Below are 16,035 nucleotides of genomic sequence, written 5' to 3' on the forward strand. Positions count from 1 at the left end.
GGTGAGGCCCATCTTTACTGGGAGCTAAAGGAGACCAGTCTGGCTGAGTGCAGGTGGGGAGAGATTGGCAGGTGAGGAGAATCCCGGCCCGGCACCCATCTGTAAACACGTTCTTACCCAGGCCTGATAGGGAAGAGAGGGGCTCTGAGAGGCCCCCCAGAAAGTGTTCCTGCACTGCCTGTCTTTTCTTCAGCACGGAACCGCCCCCAGTCGGGGGATGTGAGAGAGAAGGGGCCACGGAGGAGGGTTGTGAGTTACTCAGACACAGCTGTCATTCTGCTGGCCTGAAAGAGGACCTTGCTTTCCAAAGGAAGGGGTCCTCTTAGCTCTCAGCTCCTCCTGCAGGAGGCAGCTGCAAAGGGAGGAATTCTCTGTAGCTAACGGAGTAGAAAGGAGTACCTGTCTACTGTCCAAGAACCTCCATCCATGTCTTTGCTGACTGGGGTAGGAATGGCTCCAAAGACTCTCTGGTTTATGCCCACGCCCTCTATGGGTCTGTGAGGTCCCTGTACCCACCTGTGTGTGTTCCTTGTTGGAATAAGCCTGAGGACCAGTTGCTGTTAGCCCAGTGGTTCTCAACTTGTGGGTTGTGAACCCTTTGCGGTCACATAGAAGACATCTTCGTATCAGATACTTACATTATGATTCACAGCAGTAGGGAAATTACAGTTATGAAGTAGCAATGGGATAATCTCATGGTTGGGGGTCACCGCAAACTGAGGAACTGTATTTAAGGGTCACAGCACTGGGGAGGTTAAGACCTACTGCACTAGACAGAGGTAGGTAGGTGTGTATTCCCAGCTCCACACTAGATCTATCCTGATACCTGCAGATGAGGCCCAAGAGGCCCAGAAGGGTGGCAGACTGCTCCAAAGTCTACAGCTGCTATATGGTGATATACAAGGAACCATAAGCTGTGGGACCCCAAAGTCGTCCCTTTTTTATCAGAATGGCATCTCGCAGTAGCGTGCAGATCCCCGTTTCTCTTTACTTTTTCTTTCTTTGTGGCTGTCTCCTCCCCAAACATCCTATTCTCAAGAAAGGCTTGGTATGGATTATAGGCATCAGAAACCAGCAGGACTTGCTCTCCTAGGGATGGTAGTGTTACACGGGCCTCCTTCTGTACACGTGTGAGAGAGGAGGGGATCAGAAGCTGCAGGATCCACCCCGGAAGCTCCTTCACGGAAGCATTTCCATCTGCTAGAAAGGCGGGTTGAGATGGCTCCCCAATGCAGCAACAGGTAATATGCACCCCTAGCGAGCTTCAGGGAGGCTCACCTGAGCTCACCGTCAGTGGTGAGCCTTTACATTATGATTTATAACAGTACCAAAATTACAGTATGAAGTAGCCATGAAATAATTTTGTGGTTGCTGGTCAGCACAACACAGGGAGCTGCCTTAAAGGGTCACAGCATTAGGTTGAGAACCATTGCTCTAGATAGAGGTTGGTAGGGGTGAGTGAGTGAGTGTGTGTGTGTGTGTGTGTGTGTGTGTGTGTGTGTGTGTGAGAGAGAGAGAGAGAGAGAGAGAGAGAGAGAGAGAGAGCGAGAGCACTCATGAGCACACATGGGGGAGGGTCCCTAAGCCCAAGTCTGGAGGTTGCGGTGGGGGATGAAACTGATAGCCCTCCCCCATTACCTTAGTGACTATGTCTTCCTCTTACACTGTCATGGCAACCTACATTTCCGTATGCACATCCGTGGCTCAAGGCAAAGGTATAGAGTTAAGAGCAGGATGGATGGAGGACTGACTCTGCCCCTTGTAGAGTATGGCTTGGGTGTATGGAGAACCCTGAGCCTCAGCTTCCTCAGCTGTAAAGGAGGTAAGATACGTACAGCCTGCCTCAGCAGAGCACTGAGTCAGGAAATACAAGAAAGGCAATACCTGACTCGTGCCCATCACACACAGTAGGTGCTGTGTGTGTGTGTGTGTGTGTGTGTGTGTGTAACTCTGTGTGTGTGCACACGTGAGCACACACATGTATGGTTAGAGTCCTCCGGTCACAGGTCCTCTAGCTCATTCCTCAAGCATCTCGCCTCTCTACATGTAGAAGACAAGTCAACAGGCCGGCTGACAGGCCTGCTCCTTACTGGTAGGCTCACACAGAGCACTTTTTCTCTACCTGACTTTTCCCCCCTAAGGCCTTTTGTTCGGTCTGACTCGGGGTCTATTTTTCTAAACTAATTACATATCGTGTGTTTCTTTGGAGTTGTTAAACCATTTTTTTGGTTTTGTTTTGTTTTGCCTTGAGTGCACAGGACAAAGCGGCCTCCATTCTGAAGCTGTTTGTGTGTGAGTGGTTGATAGGCTACAGGGATGGAATGCGGAGGGCGAGAAATATTTATTAGCCTGTGCGGCGTGTCATCTGAGGGAAGGCAAGAAGGCACCAGCATGTGGTACCTATAAAACCAAAATAGAAAATGCAAGGCTTGGTTGAACTCAGAGGTAGGAAGACGGACAGAGTGACTTCATTACTCAACATTTACTTCATCTCTCTGGACTTCGTGGTCCGTAGCTGCTGAGCGAGACCCTGAAAGTGAAAAGCTGAGCAGTGTTGGCTTCATTAGCTTAAAGGAGATGTATGAGTAGATAAATTATCAGATAAAAGGTAAAAAAAAAATTCCAGCATGGAAATCAAAACATGATGTCACAGAAATGCTGGAAATTGAGGAGATGTTCCTAGGAAGGAAGCCTTCTTGAGGAGGTGATTGTTCTGGAAGGGAGAGCTTCTAAGGGGCAGGGTTCTGAGATCAGGCTTCTCTGGGAAGTCCTGATGAGAAGGCCTGGCTGAGAGGAAGCCTTCCTGACGAGATGTTCTTCTGAGGAGGAGGCTGAGGAGGAGGTAGCTTTCTCTGAGGAGAAGGCATAGAGAAGAGGCCTTTCTGATGTGGCCTTTCTAAGGAGGGGGTGGCCTTCTCGAGGAGGAAATCTTAAGCAGGTGGGTTCTCTAGGGGAAGGCAGGAGGAGGCAGGCTTTTTAAAAAGGACCCTCCAAGGAGGCCTTTCCAACGAGATGCCTCTGTAAGAAGGACGCCTTCTTGAAGAGACTTCTTTCTCTAGAGGCTTTTCCAAGGAGGAAGATTTCCTGAGGAGAATGGCCTTCTGAAAGGAGGCTTTCTGAGGAGCAACCTTCCTAGTGGAGCCTTCCAGAAGATGTAGCCTTCTTGAAGAGGAAGTCCTGTAAGGTAGAGGTATTATCCCAGAGGCCAGAGGATATGAGAAAAACTGTTAGGCACAGAGGGAAAGAGAAGCTACTTCAAACAGAAGAAACAATGTGTATAGGCTTGGCTGGGAAGAAGAAGAGAGGTGGGGCTAGCCCTCTGGTGGAGAGTGGAGTTGAGGTTTAAAAATGGCTCCTGACCACGTGAAGGCTCCCAACAGCTCTCACAGGGTACCTGGATCTCTACTCCTTTTCCTGGCTTTCCTGTCAGGAGCAGATGCTGAGTATTGATGAACAGCATGTCTCTAGTACAGCAGCAATTACAGCAATCATCTATATTTACAATCGGCTAATTCATGGTCAATAAAATTACATTCAATGGGAATTAATAGTTGAAAACAATACAATGAAGTCCCCTAGGAGAGCCAACTGTCAGCATTGCAGACAGGAAATGCTTTGATGTACGATGGATGGGGCTTAAGGCCCAACCCTCTCATGGATGAATTAGTCAATCTCTCCTGAATAATTTCTCCTGAGTAAATCGGGGTGATAGGTTTCCTTTAAGAATGACACTAATAGGGGTTGGGGATTTAGCTCAGTGGTAGAGCGCTTACCTAGGAAGCGCAAGGCCCTGGGTTCGGTCCCCAGCTCCGAAAAAAAGAACCAAAAAAAAAAAAAAAAAAAAAAAAAGAATGACACTAATAGCTTTATGCTGTAATGGTGAGGCTTTCAGTTTGATTATGGTACTTTTGCCGTTAACTATTTGATTTTAGTGTTTTGTTTTGTTTGTTGTAGTTTTTAGGTTTAGTTGTTTCATGTGGGGGTCACGGTGTTAGTGCAGGTTCATGGGCATGTGTGAGAAAGTATGTGGGTGTGGATATATACATGTGAGTGTGTGGATGTGTGTGTGTGTGACTGCATGTGTATGTGTGAGCATGTGTATGAGTGTGTATATGTGAATGAGTGTATGTGCATGTGAGTGAACACACCTGTGTGAGTGTGCATGCACACCACACACATGTAAATGTGTGTGTGCTTGAGTGTGTGTGTATGTGAATGTGTGTATGTGTTGCAGGTGTGTGTGTTGCATGTGTATGCATACATGAGTGCATGTGTGTATGAGTGCATGTATGAGTATGTGAGCATGTGTATGTGTGTGTGAGAGTGTATGCACATGTGTATAAATGTGTGCATGAGTGTGTGTGTGGTGTGTGTGAGCATGTGTGTATATGTGTGTGTGAATGTGTGCACTTGTGTGTGTGTGAGTGTGTGTGTGTGTGTGTGTGTGTGTATGCAATGTAAAGGCCAATCGTAAGCTTACTTCTTCAGGTGCTCCTTGTTTGCTTTGTTTATGCCCTTTGTTTTTTGAGACAGAGTCTCTCATTTGCCTGGATCTCACTGATTGGCTGAACTGCCCGGCCAGAGGAGCCCCAGGATCCTCTCAGCTCTAAGATTACAAATGAGTTGCACCACCTTGACCAGATTGGTTGTTTATTTTAACCTGGGTTCTAGACGATTGAACTCAGGTCCTCATACTTGCGTGGCGAGCATTTTACTGATTGGGCATCTCCCAGATGAGTGGGTGTTTTTGTTTTGTTTGTTTGGGTTTGGTTTTGAGATATGGACAGTCCTGCTGTGTAGCCCAGGCTGTCCTGGAACTCATGCTCATCTTGACTTCACTCCCATAGTGCTGAGATTGTAGACATCCTCTGCTATCTCATGCTAACAATGGTGAATGGAGGCCGGCTGGCCATATGACAGGTTGCGGTTATGAAAGCTTGTTCTATTAGCCCAGTTCCTCCTAGAAAAGGCTGAGCCCTTTTACAAACAAGGAGTCTGAGGCTCCTGGGACCATTCATGTCATGGAATTAGAAACAAGAGGGCTTGGATACAGATGCCAAAGACTTTGAAATATCTGGGTTCCATTTAAGAAGCGAGAATTATATGAGCTTGAGGAGTTTGGTAGGCACATAATGAGTATGTGGCTCCCACTGAGGCTCCCACTGTGGTGTGTGTGACTCGATGCTCTGGATCCTCATCCAGGATCCTGGGATCGATGGCTACTGGTGATGACACTGTTGGTACCTCTGCCCCAGGGGTGTGAGGCCATCTCAGCTGCCCCCAGAGCAGGTCTGGCTAGCTGAACCCTACCACTGAGTATATTAAACAACTGGTGGGAGATTTATTTCAACTCACTGTTTTAGGAAGCTCAACCCTGTGGTGTTTTGTCCGTGTACACTAGCACAGAGCATCATGGCTGCCGGTGTGTGCCAGGGAGGACAGCTCCCATCACAGCAGGTAGAAAGCAGAGACCGAGGTCAGGATGTAGCAAGAGGTAACATCCTCCAAGGTCTATTCCACCAAGATCTGCTTCCTCAACCCAGGCCTCACCTCCCAGCTGGGGGTGGGGTTAAGCTTTCAAAACACAGACCTAACAGGGGATGCTTCATATTCTAATCATAATACTAAAAAACAAACAAACTCATGATAAAATACTCAATGATACCTCTGTAGGGTCAGGGTGAGTAGGTTCTTGGCAAAAGGTCTCTGAACCCAAAGATCAGCATCTGCCTGGTCAGTCCTAAGCTGGAAATAAACAAGATGAAGACAATTATATATGCTAATCAAATCTATCATCCATAAAGCCATAGAGTTTCTAAAATGTGGGAAGTGGCAGGTTCGTACACGTGGGAATAGATTACCTGTTGCTGGGCTGGGAGACGGCTCAGCGAGTAAAGCATTTGCCATGTAAGCACGTAGGCATGAGTTCAAATCCCCAGTGCCCATGCAAACCATCATGCATGAGTGGGTGTTTGCATGCCTGTAGCCCCAGAGCTGCATGGAGCAATGGCTTGTGACCTCGCTCCTAACTCAGTGAGAGACCCTGTGTCCAGGGATAATGGAGCAAGGGACAGAGCTGGACCTCCAGCATCTTCCTCTGATCTCTGCATTCACGCCTATGCGGACACATAGGCGGCTACCACCACACACACACCGCCTAAGAGACCAACACATAAACAAGCAAATCTTTGCGGTTTCTGTGGAAGAAGTAGAAACAAACAGACATTTCAGCAAGTGTGAACTCACTTCTGCCCAAGACTGACATGGCCCAGGGTCCACTCCTGTCACCTCCACTCTTCTTGGGGAAAATGACATGAGCCAACAGGACCATTTCCACAAAGCCCGAACCTGACCTCCAAATCCTCCTCGGGATGCGTCTTCTTGTCAGGCTTGGAATGATGGGTAATCATGCATTCACTCGCCTCTTCTGGGAGTATGGTTGGGGTGATGTGGGCAAGGACGTGGCCTTTGTCCCTGGCTGCCACTAAGACAGCGTTGCTGACAGAGGGAGCCTCATAGACCAGGAGAGAAGGTAGTTGGTAGCCACTGCTTAGGTTTACTGAAGATTCAGGAGCAGGAGCGGAGAGAAGGCATATTCGGGGACACCCTGGTGCCTGGGCTCCATGGGGAGACGGTAATGGAGCAGGGGTTGGGGGTGAGGAAAAGGGCAGTGTGAGAGTTTGGAAAACTAAGACACATGAGCATGGAGATGCTCAGCCTGGATCCCAAACCTGTTTCATCCACCACAGAGAGTGATCCTTAGCAGAGAGTTAGAGCAGACTAAAAACTACCAAAGCTATCAGATGAAGTAAGCCAGTTGGTTCCTTTACGAGTGTGTGTGGGTGTGACTGTGTGTGTGACTGTGTGTGTGACTGTGTGTGGGTCTATGTATGTATGTGCACCTGTGTGTCTGTGTATTTGTGTGTCTGTGTATGTGTCTTTGTGTGTCTCTGTATTTGTCTGTATGTATCTGTGTGTCTATGTTTGTCTCTGTGTCTCTCTGTGTGTTTGTCTGTGTGTGTGACTGTGTGTGGTTCTTTGTGTGTATGTGTGCCTATGTGTCTGTGTATTGGTGTGTCTATATGTGTGACTGTGTGTGGGTCTGTATGTCTGTGGGTCTCTGTGTGTGTATGTGTGTGTCTTGAGTGTGTTTCTGTGTGTGTCTGTATGCGTGTCTCTGTGCCTGTCTGTGTGTATGTCTCTGGGTCTATTTGTGTGTGTGTGTGTGGGGGGTCTGTGTGCATCTTGCATGAGTCTCTGTGTGTCTATCTCTGTGTGTCTCTGTCTGTGTTTATGTCTGTATGTCTGTGTATGGATCTGTGTGTGTATGTGTCTTGCGTGTGTCTGTGACTGTGTGTGGGTCTGTGTGTGTGTGTGCCTGTGTGTCTGTGTATTTGTGTGTCTCTGCGTGTGACCATGTGTGGGTCTGTGTATCTGTATGTGTGTGTGCATATGTGTCTTGCATGTGTTTCTGTGTGTGTGGAGTGGGTGAGTCTGTGTGTGTATATGTATGTGTATCTCTGTGTCTGTGGGTCTCTGTGTATGTATGTGTGTGTGCATATGTGTCTTCCGTGTGTTTCTGTATGGGTCTGTGTGTGTGTATGTGTGTGTGTATGATCGAAGCTATGCTGGAAAAGCTTTGAGAGCATCTGGTGGATGAGCTTAGAAGATGACTTACTTAGTGAACTGATCATTGCCAAGTATGAGGAGCTGAGTTTAATCCCCAGAAACTACATAAAAAATCAGGCATGGAGACATGTACCTACACTTCCAGAACCAGGGAGGTAAGAACAAGAAGATCCTGGGGCTTACTGGCCCTCAAGTAGTAAATCTGTGAGCTCCAGGTTCCATGGAAAACCTATCTCAAGTTTTGATGATGATGATGATGATGATGATGATGATGATGATGATGATGATGATGATGCAGAGAGTGATTTAAGAAAACACCTGACATTGACCTCTGGCCTCTACATGTACCACACACACTCATGCATGCACACCCATTACATATGTGTATACAATCAAAAGAGAATGCCTGCTGGAGAGGAGTCAATAGGGATGAGAACACACTGGGAAGCTGCTGCAGAGAGGTTCAAGCATGAGCTACTAGGTTTAGACTCAGAACTGGCACTACTTGCTGTGAGTCCTGGACATGGGCTGCCTCTTCCACTATTCATAGGATCCCTGGGCAGCAGGTCCTCGTGTGTGTGTGTGTGTGTGTGTGTGTGTGTGTGTGTGTGTGTGAGAGAGAGAGAGAGAGAGAGAGAGAGAGAGAGAGAGAGAGAGGGGGAGGGAGAGAGACAGAGACAGAGACAGAGACAGAGAGACAGAGAGAGGCAGAGACAGACAGACAGACAGACAGAGACAGAGAGAAGCAGTATGTGTTACAGTTAAGTGACATACTGAGATTGTTGCCATGAGCAACCACAGCCTAACCACTGTACCCCATACAGCAGGATGAAGACAGGGCAGAGGACCAACCAATGAATCAAGGTGCGGGAGGTGAGCAGAGCGCTAGGAAAAGAACAGGTGCCCAAGAAACCTGGAAGACTGAGGCAGAAGGCATCAGAGGACGGAAATACTTTCAACAATAAGAGCAAACAAAGGAGGGGGACCCCTTTCTTTGAGACTAAGAAAGGGGTCAAGTTTGAGCAACTCAGTGCCTACAGGGGCAGCTGGCCTACAGGTGGCCAAGTCAGAGGGAGGAATCCGATCTCAGGTATCAAATGGGCAAGTGCACAGCTCTGACAGGCACCTGATGTGTGAAATACTGGCGGAGAGGAGACGTCTGAACAGCCGCACCGGAGGACTAGGGAATGGAGCAGCATGGAGTCCTGAGGAAGAGAGCCAAGGGAAAGGGCCAGGGAGGGTGATACGCCAGCCACAGTCAAGAGAGGGTGTTTTACAGAAACAGTCTTAAGTGGGTGCTGCTCTACCAGCCAGATGGTGAGGGGCAGTCGTCTGGCTGAGAATGGGAAAGCAGTTGCCAACTGGGCGTTGTAAGAGCCTTGGCCTGAGCTGTTTGGGGAGTTGTAATATCTTGAAGGGAAGAGTAGAGTTGATTCCTTAGTAGGTGCTCAGGGAGGGCGAGGTGACTGGCCTAGAGGAGGAGGAGGCCCACAGTAGGAAAACACAGGTAGAGAGGAAGGGGGGCTGTGAGCCCTTGAGAGGAAGCCGGGAAGAGATGGTGGACCAAGAGGCAGCACAGCGTGGAGGCCTCAAGACCCGCTCTGGGTACTTTGATCTTTGCAACGTAGGAAGTGGAGTTTTCCTCTGCCTCAGATGATGGATGCAGACCAAAAGCTCCAAGAGGTGGGAACAGGTTCAGAATAGCTCTGCAGAGAGAGAGAGCCAAAGACGGATTTAATTCTTAAAAGCCTTTCTGGCGAGTAAGGCTTTCCCACTGGGTAAGACATCCTGTACCTTGGGGGAAGGGTCTGGAAGGAAGAATGAGGTGTCAGGACACCAACCTTCCTTTCCTACCCCTGCTGTGCTCACTAATTGACATCTCAGACATGTCACCTTGGCCTCTGGGGGCTGGCTGTCTCTTTCCTCAGGACTAGATCTTCAGTCCTACTCTTTGGGCAGGGACAGTCGATGAATCCAGCAAGTGGCTGACTCATTAAGAGATTGGTGTATCAGATTAAAGCCCTTTGCCAAAATAGCCGGAGGTAAAGAGTGGAGCTCTGGGTGACCCAGACAGGGACAAACAGGGACTGTGGCGTGTGGGCATGGGCATGCATGTGCCCGTGGGAACTTGCCAATGCGTGCTTTGGGGGGCAATTTTGATCACTGGGGATTGTAGCCTGCAGAAGGACTCCAGCTTGTTCTGTCCTCTTAGCGTATGCCAGATAACATGGTTGCAGAAAATGAATTGCAACAAACCAAGGAGAAGCTGAAGCCAGGCAACTGGGAGACGTGTAATGGGTACCCAGGCCATAGATGTGTGAGTGTGTGTGTGTGTGTGTGTGTGTCTGTCTGTCTGTCTGTCTGTGTATGTGTATCTCTGAGTGTCTGTGTATGCGTGTGTATCTCTGTGTGTCTGTGTATGCGTGTGTGTTTGTGCCTGTGTCTCTGTGTGCCTCTGTATGTGTGTCTGTGTGTGCCTATGAGTCTATATGTATGTCTGTGTATATATGTGTTTGTGTGTGTGCTTATGTCTGTGTGTGTCTGTGTGTATCTCTCTGTGTGTGTCTGTGTGTGACTATGTATGTGTCTCTGTGTGTCTGTGTCTGTATATCTCTTTTTGTGTGTTTGTGTGTATGTGACTGTATATATGTCTTTGTGTGTCTATCTGTGTGTCTTTGTTTGTATGTGTGTGACTCTGTGTGTGTGTGACTCTGTGTGTGTGTGACTCTGTGTGTGTGTGTGTGTGTGTGTAACCTTCGTGATCTGAGAAAACTGTCCGATGCCACTCCCAAGGTGCACAAGGCTCACCCAGAGGAGACTGACCTGAAAGGCTATGTTCAGCACCCCAGGGCTCACCTCTTCTACCACACCAGCAAGTTCACTCTTGCCTCCTAGATGCCACTGCTTCCTTTCTGTGAACTCAGGAAGCTTAGAAAACCATTTTCAATTCAAGATAAAATGCTCAGTGGCCTGTGCCTTCAGCTGTAAGTCTGCTCTGTCCTTTTGTTTGTTTCCATCAGAAAGTCCAACCCAATCAAAGCTAGAGGACTAGAGGAGCCACCCTACCTGGCAAGTAGCCCACACAGTCATGTGGAATACAGTTGGCCAGATGCCCCTTTCCGAAGGGTCCCAAGGCTGCAGAAGAAAAGCTGCCTAGAGGGACAGTCCTGCATATAATCCACCCACTTATTAACTCACATTTGCCCTGAGAGATCCAAGAGCCCGAAGTCTAAGGTTCTAGGCACACCATCTTCAACAAGGGGAAACACCAGAAAACAAAAGGCGTGTGTTCATCTGGGTGCGTGTGGTAGTCAGAGGCCACGGGAGCTCTGTGGCACCCTGCTGCGTGTATTCAGAGACTCTGGAGCACCTTGAGCTTGCTGGACAGGCTGTGACTAGCAGGGCAGGCGGATTAAGACTGATCCAAGGGAGCTCACATTGTTTGGGGCAAGAACAGATACACACTCCTTCTCAGAACAGATACCAAGGCTTCCTCTAAGGCATGCACAGCTTTTGCTGGCTAGCCCAGTTCCTTACAGGACAGAACTGGCCACGGGCTATGCGATTGCAGGCCTGCCTTCAACTCATGAGGCAATGCTACTGAGTCATGTTGGGAGTTATCTGGAGATGACGACGTTTGAGGAAGTGAGGGGGAGGGGGCACTCCAACGAGGGCTCTGCTCCTTGGGTGGTGGTCACGTTCAATATCTTTCTGGTGGTGGAGACAAAACAGGCGACGCTGGCAGCTCAAGGAAGGAAGGGTATATTTCCGCTCACGATTTTGGAGGTTTCAGCTCACAGTCTCTGGTGACACTGATGCTGGGTCTGAGTGAAGCAGAGTATCATGGGAGTGGGAGCAATATGGAAAAGACACTGCTCGGCTCTCGGTAGACAGGAAACAGGATATGGAAGCACAGGAATAACTCTAGGGCAGGTCCCAATTTTCTACTTCCTCCAACAAGGCTCTATACCCTCCCGATAGATAATCCACTCACGTTTTGAAGCCCTTGATGAATCAAGCTGCTGATAGGTCAGAGCCCTCGTGTTATACTAGAAGAAAGGGATTGAATCCAGCCCCCAGCTGCCTCAGGTAGACCTTCAGAGATACCCATATCATCTCTCTACTCCTCCCCACCTCATGGTCCCAAAGTCACCTCCTACTATAGTTTGAGTAAGTATGGCCTCCATAGGTTCATATATTTGAATACTTGGTCATCGGTTTAGTGGAACTGTTTGGGAAGGATTAGAAGGTGTGGCCTTGTTGGAAAAGGTGTTTCACGAGGGGAAGGCCTTGAGATTTCAGAAACCCACATGAGGCCTAGTCTCTCCCTGTTACCTGCAGGTCAGGGCAAGTTCTCAACTACTGCTCCTGCAACACCTCTGCCTGCTGCCACGCTCCCTATCATGATGGTTATGGACTCACCCTCTGAAACTGTAAGCAAGCCCCCAGTTACCCTGGTCATGGTGTCTCCTCATGGCCATTGAGCAGTAACTAAAATTACTTACCCAAGTCTCTATATTGGCCCAGATAGATTAGTTTCTAGTATAAAGCACCCATTTCGTTTATATAAAGATGTCTCCCCAGAGCCCATGGGTTCTCCCATTTCTATACTCTGCCTCCACTGGGGAAGTCACTTCACAGCTAATATTGAAATAATTCCCAAGGGGAGCGCTCTTGAGGGGAACCTTCTGACCTGGTGTGATTCCCTCTCCTCCTAGAAGGGAATCAAACTAAAGCTTCTACCACCTATGCTGGTCACCAACCTGCACAGTGACAGAGATCTGTGTCCTCATGAGCGCAACATGCATATGTGCCCCTCAAGTTCATCAGCCTCACACACCACAGACTGCAGAGTCAATCCCCTCTGTCCCTTCCCACTTCTCAAGGTGGGAAGTTATTGACATACTGAGCCACAATGTCCATTGTCAGTGCCTGCACACAAAGCCAGGTATGCAGATGTGCTGGCCCACAGTTACAATCTCAGCACCAGGGAGGTAGAGACAGACAGGTCATTGGAGCTGGCTAGCCAGCCAGCCTAGCTGATTTGGCACATGCTAGTTAATTTAGAGAGCCTGACTCAAAAGGCAAGATCAACGATTCCACCTATAGCTGGTCACCCAAGTCCTGCCGAGTGACAGGTCTGGGTCTGTGCTAGGTCCCTGTGAGCCTTGTGCCCCTGGAATTAATGAGCCCAGGATAGCACAGACTGCAGAACCCAGGCACAGCATTTGTCCTCACACTTATGGAGGCCGGGAAGGTCACTAGGAATGACTCCCCCAGATTAACCTCTGACCTCCACGTATATGTGTCCGCATACACAAAGAACATTCATCCCATCAAGCTAGAACCTCACTCCAACTTCATTTATCTCCCCTAATCTCTTCTCCAGAGGTCCTAGCACCACAGGTCACACCAGGATTCGGGACATCAACCTATGACTCTGGGAGACCTGCCATCACCCTAACACATTCAAATTCCAAACTATCAAATCCTAGCCCAGAGCCCCTCAGACTGTCAGGTTCTTCTGTCCTTATGGGGACCTAAAGTGTCCAACATCACAGCCGTTGCCAGGTCTCCATGATCACAGGTGCTATGATGTTGGGCATGTGCATATAGGAACTGAACCTCAGCTAATCATTGACTCATGACCTTGAGACAGCATCTCTCATGGCCTCCTCTGATCTAGCTATAAAAAGAGACCACTTATGGTCACAATTAGAAGGGAGAAAGAAAGAGATGGGTGTGTTCTGGCAGAGTCTGGTGTGGACATGGGGTGCCCCACCATCTTTTCTCTTAGTTCTTCTTCATTGTCCAGAGTCATTACTTCTGTGGTCCATGGTTTCCATTCTCTTCCTGAAGTAGGAATCATGGCGGGGGTTTCTCTGCCATGGAGGAGCGGCTGGAGTCGGTCTGACATAGAGTCCAAAAATTCACATGAGGGTGTTAAGGTTTGGTCTGCTGCTCCGGGCTATGATGCTGACATCTATACCTGAAGGTCTAGGCCTAGGGGCAACTTCTCATGTTTATGAGCTTTTGGTGTGCAAACCTTGATGTAAAACTATTGGTTAAATGGTAAATACATGGCTTGCTGCCTGCTGTACCATGGTGATGTGGTTCCCAAGGATGTCAATGCTGCCATTGCCACCATCAAGACCAAGCGCAGCATCCAGTTTGTGAACTGGTGCCCCACTGGCTTCAAGGTTGGCATTAATTACCAGCCTCCCACTGTGGTCCCTGGTGGCGACCTGGCCAAGGTCCAGAGAGCTGTGTGCACGCTGAGCAACACCACAGCCACTGCTGAGGCCTGGGCTTGCCTGGATCACAAGTTTGATCTGATGTAGGCCAAGCGTGCTTTTGTGCACTGGTACGTGGATGAGGGCATGGAGGACGGAGAGTTCTCTGAGGCCCGTGAGGACATGGCTGCCCTAGAGAAGGATTATGAGGAGGTTGGTGTGGATTCTGTGGAGGGTGAGGGTGAGGAAGAAGGAGAGGAATACTAGTTCATTCCTCCAGTCCCTGTATCATGTCAAACTCAAAAGTCCAGCTCCAGCACTAGCTGCAGGCATCGATGCTTCTGTGCTGTTTCCCTTCTGTGATCATGGCTTCTCCATGTGTACCTCTAAGTTTTCCATGAGGTCTCAAAGTAAAAGCTTTAAGAAAAGAAAAGGAGAGGAGAGGAGAGGAGAGGAGAGGAGAGGAGAGGAGAGGAGAGGAGAGGAGAGGAGAGGAGAGGAGAGGTGAGGAGAGGAGAGGAGAGGAGAGAAAAGAAAAGCTATTGGTTAAGTAAAATTGGCTCTAGTCAATCAGTGGAGGGATCAGAGGTAGGCAGGTCAGGAGTGACCTGGTTGGAGGAGAAGGGACTGAGGAAAAGAGGAAGAATGTGGGAGAAGAGGAAGCCAACACTGAATAGAAGAACAGGCAGGAGGGGAGAAAGGAGAGCTGCCATGGGTTAGCTGAGCCATAAAAACACAGCCTTGCGAGCTGGCCAGTTGGAGCTTAGAGCAGCCCAGATGAAACATAGTAAGTAATAACCTGGGTCATGGCTAGGAAGGCAGATTCTAACAGCATGGAGGGTAGGCAGCTGCCCAGCTGTTGTGCTGCCTAGGGCATGTTGTAAACACAAAGGCTGTGTGTGTGTGTTTCATCCGGGAACATAAATGGTCTACGGTGGGGAAGAAGCCCTGTGTGGGGATTTTTAGTAATTTTTACTACACGGGGGTGGAGGTAGGTGTCTAACCAAGCTGGGTGGACATGGTGGTCTGGGGGCGTTATCTAGGGATTGCCTTGGGACACACAGGTCCTGGGCCTGATCGACGAGTCTCCTTCTCGCTTTCCCTCCATGCCACTGCTAGATGACCACAGGCAGATCCCGAGGGAACCTTTAAAGAGTAGATGGAACAGATACTCAAATGTATTCGGGGAGATGCGTTACACTTGCAAACATAAAGCACACTAGGCATATGCAAGGCTCTCTTCTAAGCCTCTCCTTTTTATGAGACAGTTCGTTGGAAGCCTGCTCTGAGCTGTGTCTCTATCAGAGGGATTCATCTTTGGGCTCTGTCTTTCCCTGTGAAGTCTGAGGGGAAAGGAAGAGCTGGCCTGGATCCCCAAGGAGCTTCCCATTGTGCCTGGTTGAATAGAATGAGAGACACTTTAGCCTGTAAGATATGGACACAGTAAATACTGCCCACTTGCATGAAGCCAAGCCCTCTTCTGGTGGCTTCTTGTACCTCAAAGTTGATGGCCAGTAAAGATTTGTAGGCGAGCGGCCCCAAGCTTAGTTACCTGGGAGAAATACCAAGACGTAGCCTAGAGGTAAGCGTTTGCAATGGTGTTATCCACGGCAGAGCCAAACCAGAAGCAATCCCTGTGTCTATCAATAGATTCATTGATAAGCAGGATGTGGTGTGTCCTTACAATGGAATACTATTCAGCCATTAAGCTGGCCAGCGTACAGAAAACATGAATGAACCCCCACACTAGATCAAAGCTGCAAGCCTACATGTTTATGTTGCATGTCCAAAATGGGTGAATTGTGGGAACAGAAAACAGATTTGTGGTTACCTAGGGCTGAGGGTGAGGGCAGGATATCATTGCAAATGGGGTTGAAGACTAGATTGGGAATGATAGATACTTTAAATCTGTGCAGTCATGATGGCATCTTAATTTTATAAATCACTTAAAAATGACTTGTGTGCACCAAAGGGAGCTGGATTTTTATACTATGGAATTCAACCTCAACAAAACTGAGAAGCCAACAGCATGGCCTATGTAGCCGGAGCTGAGAGCCTTTGCCTCTCGCCTGATGTGGTGGCATCTGTTTTCTTTATAGGAGACAGGAACCGTGCCAGCCCACAGCATCTTTGGCGTGAACCTTGACTCCCTTCCCCTCAGGCCTGGGCACTA

General features: G+C 48.8%; 1 protein-coding gene across 4 annotated transcripts in view; it reads left to right on the forward strand.

Moving 5' to 3' along the window:
* Slc35f3 (solute carrier family 35, member F3) overlaps positions 1–16,035 on the forward strand; it is a 270,686-nt gene that overhangs the window by 167,663 nt on the left and 86,988 nt on the right. The window lies entirely within an intron of this gene.

This window comes from Rattus norvegicus, chromosome 19 (genome assembly GCF_036323735.1).
Source record: "Rattus norvegicus strain BN/NHsdMcwi chromosome 19, GRCr8, whole genome shotgun sequence".
Taxonomy (NCBI): domain Eukaryota; kingdom Metazoa; phylum Chordata; class Mammalia; order Rodentia; family Muridae; genus Rattus; species Rattus norvegicus.